The 21,189-nt window shown below is 36.8% G+C and overlaps 1 protein-coding gene across 4 annotated transcripts in view; it reads left to right on the plus strand.

The window, feature by feature from the left end:
• Window positions 1–1,745: 1,745 nt before the first annotated feature.
• Window positions 1,746–21,189, plus strand: part of LOC150079962 (uncharacterized) — a 102,566-nt gene continuing 83,122 nt past the window's right edge. For all 4 annotated transcript variants that reach the window (XM_090382464.1, XM_090382465.1, XM_090382467.1 and 1 more), the window contains exon 1: window positions 1,746–1,824. The gene's annotated coding sequence lies outside the window, so the exon portion shown is untranslated. The remainder of the gene's footprint in view (window positions 1,825–21,189) is intronic.

The following is a 21,189-nucleotide window of genomic DNA, read 5'->3' on the forward strand; positions in this document are numbered from 1 at the left end:
TAAGATGGTCATTCCCTACTGGGGAATGCTCATCCTGTTCTGTTTCCTTGGCCCCTGTTCATATTTTCATAAAAAAACAAGTGCAGCCATTATCAACCCACTGCAGGGTGGAAGCCTCCTCAACAATTCATGCTGAGGGAAATGGACCATAATCTGCCACGCTGGTCCAGTGCGGGTTGGCAGATCGACCGTATTCAGCAATCAGGGGCTTGAATCCTAGTCTACTCACAGAGCGCGTGCTACTGCACTCGCGCTCCTGACCACTCGGCTACGGATATACTGTATAGTACTTTATTTATTTCAGTAATTTCCGTCTCGAGACAGCAGTTTAAATAGAAAGGTGTTGTCTAATGTATTAGCGTCTTTGTTCAACAAACATTTAAATGTGTCTATAATGCCTTGCAGGCGTCCCTAAAAATAATGTATTTTGACAGAATTCTGACAGAAGGTAAATTTCCAAGAAATTTATAAGAAATTTGCCTTCTTAAAATCGGGTTATCTACTACTACTATGGAAATCGGGTCATCCACTTCCGCTGGAATATGGGTAGATGACCATTTTGCTTCCACCTGATTTCTTGATAATAAAACGCCTCCATCTGCAGCTCTTTGCCCTCAGTGGCTATTTCCCCTACTGCCAGACACAAACTTTCAAGTCATTTGCTCAAGACTATCCTAATTTTGTTGATGAGAGTCCCTAGGGTCATATGATGTTATTTAGTATATTTGTTTTAAAAATATTTTAAGAAACAAATTGGTGTATTAATGTAGAAACAAAATCGTCTATAATATTTGTAATTGATAATATTGTGAAAAAAAGCCTATAAAAATTCCTCGCATCGGAGGGGATTCACTCAGGCCTTTTCATTCTAGTTTTTGTGAGGAATGTGATTAAACCGTCGTGCTACCTGTGAGGATTCGTTGTCTTTTATCAAATGACGATTTAATTAATTAATCTAAGTTAATAACAAGACTTTTTACATTTAGTAGCTATTTAAATTAAGAGAGCAAAGTTATTTACAATTAACTTAAAAGAATCCAAAGCTGGTTTTAACTAAAATAATCAGTGGAAACATCCACGAAGCATATAATTTCATGTTGAAAGGCAATACCTGTCCGTTATTATGAATAAATGCTTCATGAGGTATTCATAACATTGTTTCTCAAAATGAGAAGAGCTATTGCACCCTTGTAAGTACATGTACAACAAAGATTTTAACAAGAAATAGTAAAATCCATCTAAAAAATTTAATTCTTAACCTGAACCGTTGAGAAGAAACACCGAAGATATTAAAGGACTCTATAAAGAGATCATGAATTTTGACCCCCGCCCTATCAGTGAACCTCTGTAAGCATGGACTTGTGATCACGCTCTCAATTTTCCACTTTCCCTGGTCAAGGATTTTCCGTCTACTCGAACACGAAGTGATCAGAGGGCATACGACTCCCTCCCCCGTCTTTCCATAACCCCGACAAGTAATGTCAAGTCACATAGAACCGCCTTTCCTTCTGTGGGATGATGAATTAGCACGTGTCCAGTAGCGAACAGAGTAACATAACGGTTTTCATGTTGGAAACGGTTACCTGGTTTCCCAGGAAGAAGGACACCACGTGCTCAGCCTGCTGAAAGTGTACCGGAAGTGAGGAAATGTGACGTCAACAGGTGCTCTATGGCAACTTTCTCCTTTCCCTAGTACTTGCAACTCCCCCCTCCACACCAAGTCAGAAGTGTGTCATTGGTATAAAAGGAGGGATGACACCAATCACGAGCGAAGAAGCACCAGACGCCAGTGTACACAGTTTAGCTGGATGTAAGAAGAAGGAGGTAAGAAATTCTTCATCTTCAGGTGTGGGATAGTTAAGTCAACACATGGATTAAAACCACGCTGCTCGACAGAAACCGGAAGAAGTTACAGTGAGATCAGGAGATGGAGGTCGATAAACTGTTCGCTGTAACAGCTCAGATGAATGAATCTATTACGAAGACCTGCCTGCCTGCTTAAGTTTAACAATAACTGGATGAACATTTAATATTTTCTCTTTTTTGTTTGCGAAAAACTTGAAAAATCTTTAACAATAAAACGTTCGATGGAATTCTCATAAGGAATTTTTGTAAAACACGAAAATAACTTGAGTTCTTGTTCTGATAAACATTTAACAACGGTGGCTCGTTGTGTGAACTGACACCATCCACGTTTCTGTCGACCAAAAGGTGGTTAATTTTCCATACTAACTATATTTACAATTAATGTAAACTATTGAATAAATCTATTGAATAATTCTCAATCTTAATCAGCCTTTTAGAGATTATTTTAGTTTTATGGTTAAAAGAATGCACAGCTGGAAAGGGAAGTTAATGTATATGTTTTGGACAGTTAAAAAAAATGAATTGTTATCCAAATTTTAATCGCAATTGAATTAAAGTTCATGGCAACTATTTCCAGCGACATGCATAAAAAGTCGATGTTTTCGAATTCATTTGTTTTTATAAGGGAAATAAAGATAACAGAAAATGTTTCTTATAATCTGAGACAGCCATATCATAAGAAAAATGCTAAAAATGCGACTTACTTGGGAACCAATCGGTTTTTACAGGACCACAACCATCTCAGAATATTTTGTGATTTCTTTTCAGGTCTTCTAAATGAAAGTATTTTTAATGTATCATATAATTTTCCTAATGATCGTCGTACGTTGCTGACTTGCGCTTCTAATTCTAGAGCAGTTTTGTCCACTGTTCTGAATTTTAATTTTCCTGCTGGGTTAGAAAGAGGCACTTCAATTTCGTCTTGATTTACGTAAAAGAAAAAGAGACATGTACGAAGAATGATTTTAATGACAATAGTGACTCGTGAAATACTGACCTGAATATAGACAGAATTTGAATGCCATTTTGAGATTTGCAAGGATAAAAAAGGAACCAATATTGAACCAGTATTTATAAAAATGTTCTTTTTTGTCTATATAAATAAATATTAACGTCCAACACCACGAAGGACTTTCCTGGACGCTGTACGTTGAATTGGTACCATGGAGATAAAGTTTCAGTATTTGCTTGAACTGTCTGTCTTGTGAATTTGTGATGTTAAGATGTGATGTTACAATGCTCTTATTATTGCTGTTTGTTTTATGATGCAAAAGCTGCTTCGGCTATATTGGGCCTGTTCGAGTTTTGCTATTACTGGTTATATTATGCCCTTCTTGGGCACAAGGGACACAAGGGTATACAGGAGAGTATAAAAACGACTCCAGGTTCAACGTCTGAAGTGAGAGAAGCGAGGTTGGGGATTAGCTTCAATGAAACTGCATTTCCTTACATAGTATAAAGAATAAGAAAGTAAACACATTACGGATAGAATTCGTTTACTTTACAGAATATTTATGACTTTGTGGTTATGCTACAACAGGGATTAACTACGTAATGGTTGAACATGTGGTTTAAAAAATCAAGAATTTCATCTTTGTGTCAATCATACAGTGTTTACAAAGCAGATCAGTGATGGTGAATGAACCATTGACACTGTTGTGTAAGTGTCCATATCACCAACTATTAGGTCGAATTTTTAAAAGAAATATGCCTGACACTATTACAAACCCTAGTACATCGGATTCTTGCCTTTTAAAGAAAAAAAAGGAATGCATTTACATTGCTTTATATTTATTGGAATCTTCTTCTTCTTCTCGTGCTTAGTGGATTTTAAGATTATGAAGCCTGTACCATTAACTCTCTTCAAAGAACTGTTCGATCCATCTCTTTCTGGGATGCCCTCTGTTTCTTTTTCCAATAGGTTTGTAATTCATTGCTAATTTTGGTAGTCTCTTCCTACTCATTATCTCTACATGTTCTTTCCATTTTAGAGTTTTTAGAGTTGAAGATTCCATTCATGGCAATCTTCAACTCTAAATCACTTATCGATTAAAAAACAAGAGCCAAAAGTTTCGATATTATCCATAACCGTTTAAGCTTATAACCAAAATATGTACATGCTTTCTAGGTTACGTGCTTAACATCTACACGAATTACCAATTATGTACCTGGAATCCACGAGATCATTGTGATCTTGCATAAGTGCTTTGCTTGTCTTCTGACATCGATCTGTTTGTTTGAAAGTCCTCCTAGCTAAACGACACATCTCCGTTTGCCACTCTTTTGGAGAAGTCTGGGTTCGATTCATGTCAAAGACTAGAGGAATATTTAACTTCCTCTTCGAACGAGGCTATGTAGGATTTCTCCATGACTTATTCCGAGTTTTTCAGTCCGTCACCAGATAAGCTCTAGTGACGTTAAAATAATAATCTGACTTGATTTTTTTGTCTGTTTGAAGATTGGAACATCTCGATAAAAACGTTTTACTTAGTCAGAAACATCATGAGCCACTGCAGTGGCCCATAAATGATTAGAGCGTTGCTAAAGTCCAAGAAAACTCAGAATGGATATTTTTATTATTCCAATGGACTGGATTCTCTTATTCTCCTAGAAATCAAGTAATTTAAAGGATTAATCGTGGTTTGAGTCCATAAAAAAGTGAATTTTTTTCCCTTCAAAATAACGTTATTAATTTCTCCGGAATCACCAAGGAGTACTATATGGTGCTGAATTTCACACCAAAAATAATTCTGTAGTTTTATAGTGGTTTTTTCTCTGTGTAGAATTATTATTACTATTCTAAGGAACTGAAAGAATCTCCGCGCTTCTTTATGAGGTCATAACCCCAAGTTTCTTGTGGGTTTCCTACAAATGTTTAATGTACAGTTATGCGTGGTGACCTCGAAAGGCTGCAAGTCAGTTAGCTATATTTGTTCCTTTAACCGGTTTTCCTTGCTTAGAAGGACAGCCGGTCTCTTAGCGATTTGTCGGATTGTAGAAAATCAATCGAGAGGCTTAATTCAAATACCTTCAGTAAACGTTATCAAATTCCTCTTTTTCATGCGCGCACAGAATTTAGAAAAGAAACTTCAATGAAAGTTTCGGGATTTCATTTAACTAAGTAATGATTTTCGACATTGAGAAAATAAAACATTCAGATTTAATAAATTATCTCGTTATAAAAAATCTAAATTTTATTTGCTGAAACTGCATGTCTAATTTAAGTGAATCATTACAAATATCCCTCATTTTTTGAATCAAACATTTTGGTACCTGTCCACAGGCTCTGATACTTCAGGAGTTTTGTTTCATTTGCGTTACTGTACTTTTATTAACTTCTGGCATCTTATTAACAGTTATCAACCACGTGTTTAGAGCAACACCCATTTTTGGATTACATTAATATGGTAGTCTCAGACACCAAAGAGTTTGTGCCCTGTTTTTTGAGGGTCTGAAAATTTGTGAATGGCATTTCTATTTCTAGTTTCTATAAGCACAGCTTTCTAAATTTTTCATAGCGGAGACAGTCAGCAGAAAACTAAGTGAGTTGGGGATGAATCGTTTAGGATGTAGAAGCAAAGCAGAGAGATTTTACTTAATAGTGTTAAACAGCTTTGCTACTGTAAGGTCGTATTTTTCGGGCTTTGTTCAAGCGCCAAATTTCTTGGCTGTTGTTGCAGTAGAGTTTTAGGAGCATCAGCAATGGGCCATATTGCTCAGGTTAGGTTAAATTGCTGTCTGTAAATTGCGTGTGTTTTGTGGTCGATTTTCTGTTTGCTGGACGAAAAACCACAGTTTACCGGAGAAAAAACGTGTAACCTCGCCTGAGACTAACTCAGCTACATTGTGAAAAAGGCCCATAAAAATTTCCACGTCATCAACGGAACTCAAACTCGGGTCTTTTCCACCCGGTATGGAGAGAACAGCAATTCTACCAACTGTGGGCCCATATTCCTTGGCACAACCATACAAACATCTGAGCAGAAATGTCATCAATTTTTATTTTTGGAAGAGGGAGAGGGGAGTTTCCCGAATGCATGCTTAGTGAGATGCGTATCGTATTTTATCTCTTATCATAAACACTTATAGAAATTTGCGTTCTGATTCCTTAGTTAAAATAATTCTGCAATTTCTTATATTTTTTTAAAGCCCTTGAGAAGCAGTCTTTAGCTGATCTTTCAGAACAGCTAAGGACTGCTTCTCAAGGGCTTTGAGGAAAGCAAAATGCCCTTTAAATTAATTGTATCAAAATTAAAGAATTTTTATCGTGTCTGACTTGCGTAACTAGTTCTTTTTTCGATACAGTAGATTAAGCAAAATTATTCCACATCACTCCAAAGCAAGATTCATCCTAAAGCTATATAGAATAAGTGAAAAAGTGTTTTTCAGTTACAAGAATGAGTCCGATTTAGAATTACATCTTAACAGAATCAAAAACACTCTGGCTAATGAGTTGAAGTGTTATTGGCCTATGGCGTTAGCTTTTTTAAAGAGCTTAGGACAAAAGCCGGAAAGAATAAAAGCAAAATGATTGTAGAAAGAGAAGGGAAGTAATGTTTTTGAAAAATCCGAGTTTCCTGGAGAAAAAAGCATATTTTTCACCAGCCATCGTGGCTGGTGAAATCCATAGAGTCCAGTGGGACTATATGACATAATTCTGAATCATCATGTATATACTGTATTTATTTATTTTTTTTGTTTAAATTTTAAATTTATATAAAATTTAATTTTTAAAAGTTAGTTTTGATACGTTCAGTTATTCCCATTAATTTCCATTTTATATTATCTGCCATAACGAACTCACTTTTAAACTTTAGGAAATATAATTGGAGTAAATTATTCTCCGATCTCACAACCATTAATTGGTTTTCCCTTCTTTCATCTAAGGGAAGACCAACTAATGGTTGTAAATGGTTTTTTCATCTAAAAACGAAAGTTAATTTAATTATTAGATGAAATTAACTTTCAGCTGACAATAAAATTTTTCATGTGACAACTTTTTTAAATAAGTTAAATACAGTTATCTGTGTTGTGGGAAGCAATACCCTAAGCATTACCCTAAATCAACAAGAATTCCATGTTTCACTAATCCCATAAAGTGAACAATTAACTCATTTTTCACGAACGGATTTCTTACTTTTATCTAGTTCATTCAAAAAGTAGGCAGAACTGGTGTGCTGGATTTGAAGGTTTTGTGTTATGCTCTTTACAAAGGTCCATATCAGATACTGTACTCAAGACTCGGAGGACAAACACCACACTGATTATCAATAATTGTCACCACAGTGATGACGGTATCTTGCATAAGTTCCACGTTGTCTTAGCTTCTACTTTGAGACTAAACACAGGCAGGTTTTGTTTTGTAAAATTTTTAATTTTCCAAATTAAAAATTTTACAAAATCTCCGCGCTTCAGTTATTCAATTATGGTTTAGTTAAAGAGTACAAAACTTGCATATCGACAAGCAGTAATCCAAGTTGTAGCAAGGTTACTCAACTCGGATTACTGCTTCTTGTCGATATTCAAACAGCTAGACACTGCATTATCTGTTACTCATGTTTTCAACCACATTTCTCATTTTCACAAAATGTTCTATATCTTGCATTTTATACGCAATAAATATAACTTTGGCTATTGTATATAGTATTATGGCATTTGAAATAATATCCCCAATTCTAATTGTCCAATCTACGACATGTCTTTCAGGAATTCATTCCTGATGGAGGTCTGACGATGCCTGTATTATTATATACAACACATACACTAATCTTATGGACAAAGACTGGGGGAAGTCTTCTTACCCGGTACGTGGTCCTGAGCATTCGGGATCAATGTTTTACGATTAAAACATTTATCCAGCATATAAAACATTTTGTATTAGTTGAAATAACTAAGTGTATGCTTCATCAATGAAATAATACGACAGTTATTGAAGGTTTCCTGACTTTGGTACAGGGGATATTCATGTGTTGTTGAGGCGGATCCCAGGGTTCCCTCCATTAGCCGCCGTTGTACATCTTGTGTAGAAGCTTACGCTAAAACCAGCCATGACTTTGGTACAAAAAAATGTCTAAAATTTTAGGGTTCATTTATACGCCGCGTAAAAAACCTAAAATTGAATTAAAGATTAAAGTTTAGGATTCACGCGCTAAGGATTAGAAACACACGAATTAATGACAATACATTTAATTTATTACATATAGGGGGAATTTAAAAATTGCACCGTACCAATGTAGGAGCATATTCCATAGCTAAAAAAAAAAAATAAATAAATAAAATAAAATTCCTATAAAAATGTCTCAAAAGACTTTACTTCTGAGGTATTAAACTTTAATCATGAATTACAAAACAGTGTAAAACTGAAAAAAACAATTTATCGTTTCACACGGTTATAAAAGTATGGTTGCAAAGTCATAAAAAATATGATTGTGTAAAACCGGCTTTAAATAAAATATACGTACTGTTTAAAGGCAATACCGACATTATTAGAGTTGCTCTACTACAAGAATCATAACAATTACTCCGTTGATATAATCACCATCCTCCCCACACCAGGTGGAAAAGACATGAGTTCTAATCCCGTCAATGACACGAAAAAATTTAATGGGCCTTTTCACAACGTGGCGGAATTAGTCGGTCTCAGGACAGGACTGTATGGTTTTTCCTCCTGTACATTCGGGTGGATTTTTCGTCCAGCATACAAGAAAATCGACCACAGAACATGGTAATATACAGACAACATAATACACTTGTGTGTATATAAGGTGCAATATAGTCTGAGTAGCTGATGCCTTTAAGACCCTACTACAACTTCCGTCTCAGGTTTAAAGTATGGCATTTGTTAAAATAATATTGTGGGACAAACCATAAATCTGTTTATTTTGTCGAGTTAACTTAGATTATTTTAATTTATGGCGAGGTTCGTAAGAATTCTGCAGTTCATGTTCGTAGATACACCGAAAAACTCCCAACTTGACGAGTACCAAATCATAAAACATTTGCCTCTGTGGACGAGCTAGAGAAACAGGAACGCTGAAGCCATTACGAGTAAACACTCTTATTAGCAAGACAACGTTCTACGTCATATACTCATGTTACGGACTGGTTTTTGGAAGATATGAGCGTCGAAAAGTCGAACTGGTCAGCCCAGAGCCCTGACCTCAATCCGACAGAGAACCTCTAGGATGAATTGGGTCGTCGGGTGTATGTGAGGAGAGAATGCCCCCCAAAAAAAAAAACAGAGCTGAAATGGTCGCCGCTTTGAAAGCTGAATGGTGAAAAATATCGAAGAACATTTACAACGAAAAACTGGTAGTGTTCCACAGAAACTGGAGAATGTCTCCAGAGATTTGGGCACTTCAGAACATCGTGTTTGAGTTATTCATCCGCTAGGAATTTATAGCCTCCCACATCTCCCCCGAAATAGAATAGTGTGTTAGTTCGCCAGTTGTGACTTGTTTGGAGAAATGCGGATTGAAATCGGGTCATATAAAGGAGGAGCTCTTAAAGGCCTTTTTCAAGTGAGGCTCTAATTCGGAAGAACAGGATCTTCCCCATGAATTATTACGAGTTTTGTACACAACAGGTAAATTAGCATGTGAGTTTCTAGGCTGTTTTTTTTTTTTTTTTTTTTCTTTTTCGCACTGTAATATCGAGCACTAACTGGCGATACTCGTATCAGAAAATCGACATGGATTACTATGAAAATAGTGTTGATTACTATGAAAATAGTGTTGATTACTATGAAAGATTATGATTAAATCCCAAAAAAATGTTGTTCCCTACAGGGTATGGAGCTTGATTTATTACAGCAATTAAGTGACTGAATTGCTGTAATAATCACAGTAATTCAGTCGCTGAAGAAATGGCTGTTAGCTGTCTTGGAATTCTTAGGTGGTATAGGGTCTATTAGGGATATTCTATGCTGGATTGCTTTGACTTCAGAGTGAAAGAGCGCATGCAGATACTGTCATGCCAGTATTAACTACACTTCCACTACTTAAGCACACTTTGGACCTAATTGTTCGTGCCGGTGACAACGACTGATTGAACATAAGTAGATAGTCGGTAGGTTACTGCTTTTTGGCCTTCTGAAAACTTGCAAATCATCTTCGTACATCACCGGATCTGCTCACCACTTTGCATACAGCCTTCTCTTCTTGAAATTTCAGTTTCACGTTCTCTTTCATCAAAAATTTGATAATACAATGCTGTTCAAGTAACGGTCCGACGCCATCTTGTATTGTGTCCACTGCATGTCCACTGAAATTGCGCAGAGTTTTCATACTGGATTCTTAAAAAATAATAATAAAATCCAGATAAAGCTTGACCTACCATTGTACTTCTCATGATATGCGAAGGAAGCTTCGAAATTCGAAAGACCGGAAAAACTAGGAATGAAGGATTTCGTATCTGTGAATGTATGCTAAGCTGGATGACTTCCACACGTGTTCAAAGAAAGAAAATGGAGGGATTACAGATGTCAGTGTGAAAGAACAATGACCGCGCAAATATGTGTAGAAAGTGAAGGTGTGCGTGCTGCAAGGAGTGGCACAAGTTTGTCATTGTCAGCATTGGCTTTGGATTTGCTTTTCCAGGCAAAGGAGTAGTGTTTGATATCCATTCACTTCTATCTATCTTCAACCTCTTTTTTCTTAACCAGATCTCAATCCTTTGGGTTCTTCATTTATCAGTCATCCTACTTGCCTTATTTTTACAAGGTAAGAATTAAGTTTCAGGACTGCATAAATTTAAAGAAAACACGATGATACAATGAAAAAAAAAAACTTTTAATATTTTTCTACTTTTAGGAAGGTTTTTAATATTGCAGGGTCATCAACGGGAATTATCTGGAAATCGTAGCATGGGTTTATTAAAGGAGAGATCCTATCTGACCAATCGGATTAATTACAATGACGCAGTAATAAAAGAAATGTATGCAAATAATAATTTTGGCATCATATATTTAGACTTTAGTAAAGTTTTTGGTATTCTTCCACATTAAATGCTTCTGCACAAACTGGAGAAGTGTAGTTTCAGGGGCAAATTACTGCTATGGATGAAGGGGGTGAATGAACAAGAGAAGACAGAGAGAGGTTATAAATGGGCACTGCTCTTCTTGGACCAATGAAATTAAACTTGCTGATTACAATATTTATTAATGAAATTGATAAAGGAAAACCAGGCTTATTGTCTAAGTTTGCGTATGATGCAAAGGTTGGCAGGGTGGCTAATGAGAGGAATTAAGGAATACTTTTGCAAACTTCATTAATTGTGACCCCCTGTATTTTAAAGTTCCTTAAGTTTTAAACGTGGTATTTATGCACAGCTCACTATAATGTATTTTGTCTAATATTCTTTCCTAACCTATTATTTTCCCCTGTTGATGTCCTTTGACTTCAAATATTTTTGTCCCATATAAAAAAATTCATAATCTGTGCATATCCAAACTCTACTTGGAACATTTACCTTTCACTGAAAATCAAAATGCATCTGGAAAATGGCTGGAGTCCATTTTCCAACCGTACTGATTGAAATGGTAGGGATGTTGTGGCATTTTCATCATTCCACTCGAAAAGAATACTTATCTTTTGTCAATAAGAAAACATTAATTTCAGGTTGATGTTGGTGCATCAAGAAGGATGCATTCTCTCCTCACTGTGCTCATTCATCCTTTCTCTGTAGGCATATCATACCCTCTTATGCTGATGATATCAAACTGACTTGGACCATCCATTAAATTGAGAAACGAAATAATGTTATTAAAGACCTCAATTAGACGCTCGAATAATATTTAGCTTACCGGGACTAATCCGAAATTTCATATATAACAGAGTTCTCACTATCTTTTTCCTCAAGCTGTCCTATATGAATGCTACCAGAAATTAATTAAGTTTTCATCATCACACAGAAGCTACTGCAGCCTTAGTATACCGTAGTATATATCCTGTTGCATTTATGGTACAGAAAATGGGGCATCTATTGCCCCAACCAACATCAAAAGGACTCTCTCTATCTTTGAAACGTACTGGCTTCTTAACAGATTCTCGATATCGTAAATTCCGATCCAATATCGAAACCACCACTTCAAGCTCACGCCACTATAAAAATGATATTTGGGATCACTGATACCCTCAAACGTTTGGCACACCTGCCTACAAGGATCCCACTATTTGCCCTCAAAAAAACTATCTCTTTTTCATAGATACCTCTTGGAAAAGTAAAAGCCTATAGGAAACAAATTGCTTCCTCCCATTCCACATGCTTACATGTTCTCAGAAGCTGGATCCTCAAATATATGCAAGTGATCATCAATACAGAAAAAGTGTTGAAATGCAGATGTTGCAAAACTGCTCGCCTGAATAATATCAGCAACTTTGATCACTGAAAATTGCAGCACATTAGTTCAGAAACTAGATCAGTCCAGATATGTTTTATTTTATTTCTTTCACGTCTAGGCAATCCTGGTAGTTAGAAGAAAATAATTTCTCCCTTGTATGGTTCTCTCTGCCTTGGAATTTAAATTTGGATCAGGTTTAGAGATAAGCGTATCTGAAGAAAGTTTGTTATGTTGTCTACAGTGTTAATCTTATTGCATGTCCTCCTTAATCTTGATGTGAGATATAAAAACTGGAACCGGACTTATGTTAGCCCCTGGCCATAAGGCCATGAAATTGTAGTAGTAGTAGTAGTAGTAGTAGTGGCATGTGATGCAAGAAAGCAAATGAATGAGCTTATGCAGCATCAGCCAAAAAAAAAAAAAAAAAAAAAAAAAATCACACCATTCCCTCCAAATGCCTGTCCAGTTCCTCCTTAAATTTATTCAACCTATCAACTTCCACAACGACAGATGGAAGTTTGTTCCAGCAATTAACCACCCGCTGGCTAAAGGCAAATTTCCGCACATCTATTCTGCATCTATCTTTTCTTAATTTGAATTTATGCCCCCTTAGGTTCGTAATCTGAACAAGTGGAAGGATCCCATCAGAATTCAGCGTGCTCAACCCATTCAAGGCCTTATATACCTCAATCAGATCACCGCGCAGGTGCCTAGTCTCCAGCCACTGCAATTTGCAGAACTTAAGCCTCTCTTGGTAAGAGGATCCCTTCATTCCCCTCACCAATCTTGTTGCCCTTCTCTGTACACGCTCAAGTAAATCTACATCCTTCCTAAAATGAGGCCTCCAGACCTGTACGCAGTACTCAAGGCGTGGCCTGACCATTGCCTTATACAGAGGGATAATCACCTCCTTTTCCCTGCTAGCAAAATTCCTATATATCATTGACAAAACCCCATGACCTGCCCTGGCAGCCTGTCTACATTGCTCAGAGAACTTCATATCTGACTGCACAATTACTCCCAGGTCTTTTTCATTTTCTACCACCTTAAGTGTAGTACCACACAGTTGGTACGTTTCTCTGGGGTTACTTCTACCCATATGCAGTACTTTGCATTTGTCAAGGTTAAACTTCAGTTGCCACTTCTTAGCCCATCTGCCCAAATTATCTAGATCCTGTTGCAGTAGCACACTGCCATTACTGTCATTAACAACCCTGCCAACCTTTGTATCATCTGCAAACTTCGACATTAAGCCTGATATACCTTCATCAATATCATTGATAAATATACAAAACAACAGTGGACCTAACACCGAACCCTGTGGGACTCCACTAATAACATTAGTCCAAGAAGAGCAGCACCCATTGATTACCACCCTCTGTCTTCTCCCACTTAACCATCCTTTTATCCATTGTAGCAACTTACCCTTAATACCATTCTGCTCCAATTTGTACAATAGTCTTCCATGCGCAACAGTGTCAAAAGCTTTCCTGAAATCCAAATATATGATATCAAAATTATTTTTTGCATCCAGTTCCTTTGTAACCACATCATAATATCCTATCAAATTTGTCAGACAAGACTTTCCCTTAACAAACCCATGCTGTGTCTGAATTATTGCTGCAGTCTTGTCTAGATGATCCTGCAATGCATCTTTAACCAGCGACTCCATTATTTTACCCGGAACAGAAGTTAAACTAACTGGTCTGTAATTACTCGTGTCACCCTTCGATCCCCCTTTGTGAATTGGGGATACATTTGCACATCTCCAGTCCGTGGGAACCTCCCCTGAGTCCAAGGATGCTCTCATAATTATGGCTAAGGGTTTGCTTAGTTGCTTTGCCGCCTCCTTTAATATAACTGGATAGATCCCATCCACCCCAGGTGCTTTTCTTACGTTTAACTTCAACAATTTCTCTTCCACTTTGCTCTCAGTTATTACAAGATCATTAAGCACCCTGCTACAATTTGATATATGATATATTTGATTTGTGAGCTAAGTGTTATAATGGTTAAAGATTATATATATTATAACCATATACAAATTGCTCATCTTACCTACTAGAATACAGGAAATTCGTAACAGGTTGTCCTCTTACACAAGGACACCTTAAAATTAAACAGATAGCTTCCATAGATACCTTACATTAATGGCGCACATGCTGTAGGTCGCGACCGTTTTGTTGATTGCAAGATCCAGGGAATACAGAAAAAATTATCACCCAACCTCATACACACACCCACGCGTAGAAAACATAATAGAAAACTCAAAGTAGTGACTTTGACGAAGATATTAGCTAATTTTCAATCATTGCAAAATCTCACCGTTGTCATAGATACTCGGGTTTGATCTCTATTTCCACGTATTCACTCCCTTGACTATTCTCCATCTTGTATTACAATATGCAAATAACCACTGGAATATGAAACTTGATGATCTTGATTTCTATTCCTCCTTTTCTTGATTGGAGTTTTATTTAAAATCTTCCTTCCCCACTATATTTTCTCATGGCATTATTTAAATATTCTTTTGTAGGAACAAAATCTTTTTGTCATCTCATCACAGCTGATGCATTCATTAAAAGACGTAGAAGAAAGGTATTTAGATACTTCAAAAGCATTCCACAGACAGAAATATCGGTATAGATCTAACAACATAAATTAGATACATAATATTATAATATAAAGTCCTAAACGTCACTTAACGCTTCGTTTCGAAGTTATGAAAACATTCAAAACAGGGTTATGCAGCTTCAGTTATGATTTTCTAAGGAAGAGTCTTCGTGCGCATTTTAATGAGTACACCGCAGTATTTCATTGTTCGTAAAATATGCGCACAGCAGGAACAAAATCCTGCCAGTTATTTCAACATTTAGAGAGGTCCAGCATGTGAAACGCCCGCGTGTCGCTTCACTGATATCAAAGAAAACTGTGTCGCATTTAAGCCAACTTCCTTACTGGAAAGGTGACAAAGTGAGTGGATTTTGTAACCGTTATGTAAAGAAAACTGTTGTTGGCATTGTGAGAAAGGAAACGTGTTTGTTCAGGACATTTAATTTGCTAAAATCTCCACCCGTTGGGTTTGGAGCTATTATAATTATGTATTTTACTTTTTACGGGTGTGGTGCTGGTGATTGTTAATATAACACAACGAGAAGAAAGGAGAGATAGAGTGCGTCATTCACCTGGTGTTTCCCCTTAAACTGATTAAATAATCTACGTTGTTGTAATGAAAAGTTTCTTTCTAAAATAACGGAGATGTGTAAGGGGGTATGAAGTCTGGGAACTTATCTAGCAGACACTTTACTCATGCAACTGTTGATGGATGATCTACACAAAGTTTGGACTTTGTTCTATACTAGTTTGGAGCTTTGCAGCTAGTTCTTTGTTAATGTTCCAGGATTATTGCTTCAATTTTTGCAACACATTCTTAAAGGTAAAAGGTAAACTGCAGCCATTATCAACCCACTGCAGGATGGAAGCCTCCTCAACAATTCATGGTGAGGGACATGGACCATAATCTACCACGCTGGTCCTGTGCGGGTTGGCAGATCGACCGTATTTAGCAGTCAGGAGCTTGAACCCCGGTCTACTCAAAGAGCGTGTGCTACTGCACTCCCGCTCCTGACCACTCGGCTACTCTTCTCTTATAGCAACTGCTGGGCGTCCTGGGATTTCTTCATCGTGCACTGAGATTCTTCCACATTCAAATTTTATATACCAATGTGCAGCAAGAACACGGTAACGTGTTCTTCATAAACAGCAACCATTTCTTCGTGGATTGTTTTGAGTGTTTTCTCTCGCAAAAAAGAGGAACCGACTCTGATTTATATTCCACTTTATCCATTGTGACACTTTACTTCAATCAGCGCTACAAAGAAAACAAAAATCAGATCAAAACCAAAATTTGTGTGGTTGCTATAGAGATTTCAAGGTATCGAACAAAACAAAAAATATTTCTATCACAACTACTTCTGGGTGAATACAAATCTCATTTGAAGTTATGAATATTTATCACATCTGACTGTGAGATACCAGAAATCATTCCACTAACTCAACCATCATTTTAATATATGCATGAATGGTCCTGAACGAAATAATAAAAAAGAAAAGAAAGTTGAAGTAAAAGCCAAAGAGTTCTTTATGACCCATACAATTTATGTTTATGGATAGATAAATCATAAAATTTTACGTCTGACCTGCTTGAAGCTTGCCTTATGTCAGGCAGAGGTCACAAACCTATATCGTGGTCAGCTTATGTCGTTGCTTTTTTTTGTTTTTTTTTATTTATTTCATTTTTTACTTACTCCTACGCCACAATCAACGTAAAAATAAATTTAAACATGCTATTTTTATCGAATTGTTTTGCTACGCTCAGTCTCTTTCTCTGGAAATCTGCGCGCATATAAATGGATTTTTCATGGCGCTACACACTTCCTTCGTGAAACTTGGAACAGAATAAAACTAAAATGGGATCACACAGTTTAGTTCAGTTTTTCAAAGTTAATTCCGTTGCTTGAAGAAGATGAGGAACTGGGATGAGAGGAAGTCAGCATTGCAAAGCATTTGGGAACATTGGAAGTATTAGGTAACCCCTCTTGACGTTTATTGTCCCTCCCTACAATTTAAACTTCCAAAAGAACAGATACTTTTGTCATGCTTGATTTTATTGTCACTAAAATACATTAAAAATAAAATTACAGGCCTCGGCCTAGTGGTTATATGCATATCGAGATTATTTCATATTGCTATCAGCGCGCCTACACGGCTGTCTAGAAATGTAATTTTTTTTTTCCAGGAAATTCAAAATAACCACAGAAAATTATTTATTATTATTATTTAGACAAAATTGCACTACCCAAAGAGAAATTATACTGCACATTAAAAATAAATTAACTTTATATTTACATGATTATTGTATAAACTTTGAATAAACGTTACGGATTGGCTGTATAATCTTTCATCAGCTTATCCAGGAAAGGCTGAGTAAGTCCTAAAACATTCTGTAGCTATATCGTTAGTCAGAGACTGATAAGCAATAGTCAGTCACGTTTATGTTCTTCAGTGATGTTTAATTTTACCATTTTCTTTGTTTCCGTTGATTGTGTGAAGAAAGATTGCGCAAACTATGCAAAATATTTTCCCAGATGGGGTAAAGTAATTTTAACAGAACAAAGTTATTTATTATTTATGTTAACGGAGACAATGTAAATAAATTCTACTATCAAATTTGCATTTGTACTTAAAATGCACTGTATGGTAATATTTTAATGTTTTGTAGCTTTGCAGCGCTCGTGTGCCTGAAGGTATTGCTCCAAATTTACTTGAGCTTTAAACTAGAGTTTTAGTCGCATCAGTCACTCAAACCATATTGCACCGTGTATATTATGCGTGTAAATTATGTGTGTTTTGTGGTTGGGTTTTTTTTTTTTTTTTTTTTGTTTGGTGGACGAAAAACTCGAGTTTCCGGGATAAAAATCATGCAGATCTCGCCTGACACTGATTAACTTAGCCACGTTGTGAACAAGGCCCATAAAAATTCGTTGCGTTATTAACGGGATTCGAACGCAGGAATTATACACCAGTGGGGTAGGATGGTGCTTGTATGCGCTGTGCTGCCTGCGAGGATCTCTGACATTGCGGAAATATCCATCACTTGGCTGTCTCTTGGTAACAGTACCGGGTAATACTGTAGTTGCAATAAACACCATATCTCTTCATGGGGAATCAGTGCTTTTTCTTTTAATATGCACAGTCCTTTAATTTTCGAGTTCACTTATTTGAAACTAAAAATCTAAATAAACTGGACACTTTATTCTCTAGAAAGTCCAGTGAAATTTTCCACTGGAAAATTTAACTGTCAAATTTAACTGGAAAATTACATCTGGGAAATATTATATGCTAAATCTGCAAAAGCTATGCAATTACTATCACGCATGCACCATAAACAATCACAATATAGTCCATGACTAGTATTAGTATATTCGTGATGGCAAATGATTACATTTCTTCAAACTACCCTCTTCAACAAAACCAGATGGAGGGTTTTTTCCCCAACAACAAAGCAAATTTTTACACATATCCTATAGCTATTCTTTTTCAGTTTATGTCTCCTCACGTGTGTTCTCTGAGTAAAAGTAACAATGCCACCAGCATTCAATTGTTTGGTGGCGGGTATGGTTCCTTGTGCTGAATTGGCCAGCATGATTCCTTGTGTTGTAATCTTCTTAATGAGGCTGCCATCATAATTCCTTCTGCTGTAATACAGTGACTTATTGTGTCCTCCTGCTGTATCCTTATCTTCCTTGAGTAGTGGTTGTGGCTCATTATGCCGCGCAGATTGGCTCCTTGCGCAACGTCGAGTGATGTCGTCATCAATATGTTGCTAGTAGTCATCTTGCAGCCCAATATACTGCGCTGAATGGTTTCTTGTTCAACATCAGGTGCTGTCGCCATTAAGTGCTACTTATGCTCATTGAATGCTGACATTTTCAACTTGCGTTATCAGGTTGGTACAGCTCATTGCGCTGCACTGATGAGTATTCTACATCAATGATAGCTTTCTCTAGAGTGACTTCAAGATCAGGGTAGTCCTTGGTGATAAGCTCTGATTCCTAACCTCACCTCCTAGTGTACTATGAATTTCAATCATAGTCACAACTTTGGACTATATTGTGGACTTCACTCACAATCCTAACAGTGGGCTAAATCATATAACTGACTATTTCAGTAAGCTTGTCGCCGTGGGAGACGGGGTAGGATACTTCTATCAGAACGAAAATACTTAGAAAATAATAGTAGATTGCTTGCCTCCACGGGGCAGGAATGAAAACCAGTGGGATGAAAACCATATTCTTGCCCCACTAGGCCAAGAGGCCGATCAATTAACACAAACACAACCAAACACCACTCTAGGCAGACACACCACGTCAATGATCGGCTTTGCTGGGTATACTACCATCACATGCACATAGGGCGTTGCCATAGTTTGGCTTGGGACCAACTTCTCACATGAAATAAAATAAAAAAATAAAAAAATGCCACCAGCATTTAGATTTCTCAATCCATTTAAAACCTTAAACTCGTCAATCAGATTTCTAGCAGATGCCTAGTTTACAGACTCTGAATTTGCAGAACTGAAGTCCTTCTTGGTAAAAGTAACTTATTTTTCCATGATACCGTTGTTTAAGATTCTTGTTCTTTTCTGTACCCATTCCAGCAGCTTCACCTGCCTTTATAAACCTGTATGCAGCTCAGGGTGTGGTCTAACCATTGCCTTATACAACAGGATAATCTCCGTGGAAAACTTCCTGCATATCATTGGCACAATCCCACGAATTATCCTAGCAGCCTGTCTGCATTACTCAGAGATCTCTACAATTATCCCACACCTTTTTGGTTCTCCACTGCTTGAGTAGTGGAGAACGAAAAAGACCCAGGGGTAATTGTTCTCAACTGCCTTGAGCAGTAGAGGACAATTACCTCTAAAATTTTGTTCAACACAATTTCTAGTAGTGGAGAACGAAAAAAACCCCTAGATATTTTTCGTTATTCTGGAATTACTCCCCACACCGGGTGGAAAAAAAAACCTAAATTCGAATCCCGTCAATGACTTGAGGAATTTTCATGTGAATTTTTCACAACTGAGTTAGGTCTCAGGAGAGGGTAGTATTGTTTTTTTTTCCCTGAAATTCGGGTGTTTTTCGTCCAGAAAAACAGCAAACCGACCACAGAACGCGCGCAATTTACAGGCAAAACATATACGGCGCAATATGGTCTAAGTCTGACGCGCCTAAGACTCTACATCTACAACAACAAGTGAAATTACTGGTACCGATATGCAGTACTTTGCATTTATTAATGTTAAATTTCAATTGCCACTAATTTTTCTGGCCTTGTTGCAGTAACATACCCTCATTCCTGTCATTAATCACCCAGCCAACCTTTGTATTCCCTTCAGAATCAGTAACTTAAGACATTAAACTTGATATGCTTTCATCAATACCATTAATAAATATACAATATTGAAAATAATAAAGGGTTAAGAAGTGAACCGTAGGGGAGTCACTAATAACATCAGTTTTTGTCATTAGAGTTAGTCAGCCGCCTGAATAGGATCATTAGCAGTTATGCCATTCATATTTAGTGAAGCAATGCATTAATAGTAATCTTTTGTATTAACCAAAGACTTCTTACAATCTGCTTTAGCTTACCTTCTCCTTAGTAATTTGATTACAGATTGGTTTTTCCTTACCCTTCCTTACTGTACGTTTCTGTATCTCCTGATAATTTATAATTATCTAGTGCAATTTTCTTTTCTGGCGCTAGTCTCATCAGTTCATTTGACATTTATTTAAGTCTGAAGCTTGAAAAATATCTTTTCTTAGTTAATATAAAAAGCTTAGTAGCTTCTATGATTACATCTCTGAACACTTTCCGTTCACAATTTGTAGTTGTGAATATCACCAGTTGGTCTCACTCAACAGAATTTAAAAACTAAGACCATTTTAGTCCGTTTTAGGAAATCAACCCTTCTCTTTACCCTTGATAGTAGTTATATATTTAAGTACTTCCCACATAAGCACATAAACATCAATATAGGATGGCCACTGCCGCCTAGTGGGTTCATCTATTTGGATATTCTTAATGCATGAAGAGCCATTGCTAATGATCAGAACAAGAGTATTGCTTTATCTTGAAGCCTATCTAACGTGCTGATGTAGAAAACAGTCCTCCAATAAATCCAGAAAAATTCTGCTATTGTGAGTGACCAACCCATAAGTTGCAATCAGTATCTGGAAAGCTAAAATCCTCCATTATAAGACATCCTGATTTATTGACTTTATTGAGGTGTTTCAGATGTGAATTATTCTTATGCTCGAGGGCTATACTCTGTTTATCACCTTAAAGCCATCTCCGTTTTTTATTTTAAATCCAATGCAAAGAGAGAGAGAAGAAGAAGACATCACTATTAATAAGTGCAC

The sequence above is a fragment of the Mastigoproctus giganteus genome, chromosome 10, assembly GCF_048544385.1.
Source record: "Mastigoproctus giganteus isolate SK-2022 chromosome 10, ASM4854438v1, whole genome shotgun sequence".
NCBI classification, from domain to species: Eukaryota; Metazoa; Arthropoda; class Arachnida; order Uropygi; family Thelyphonidae; genus Mastigoproctus; species Mastigoproctus giganteus.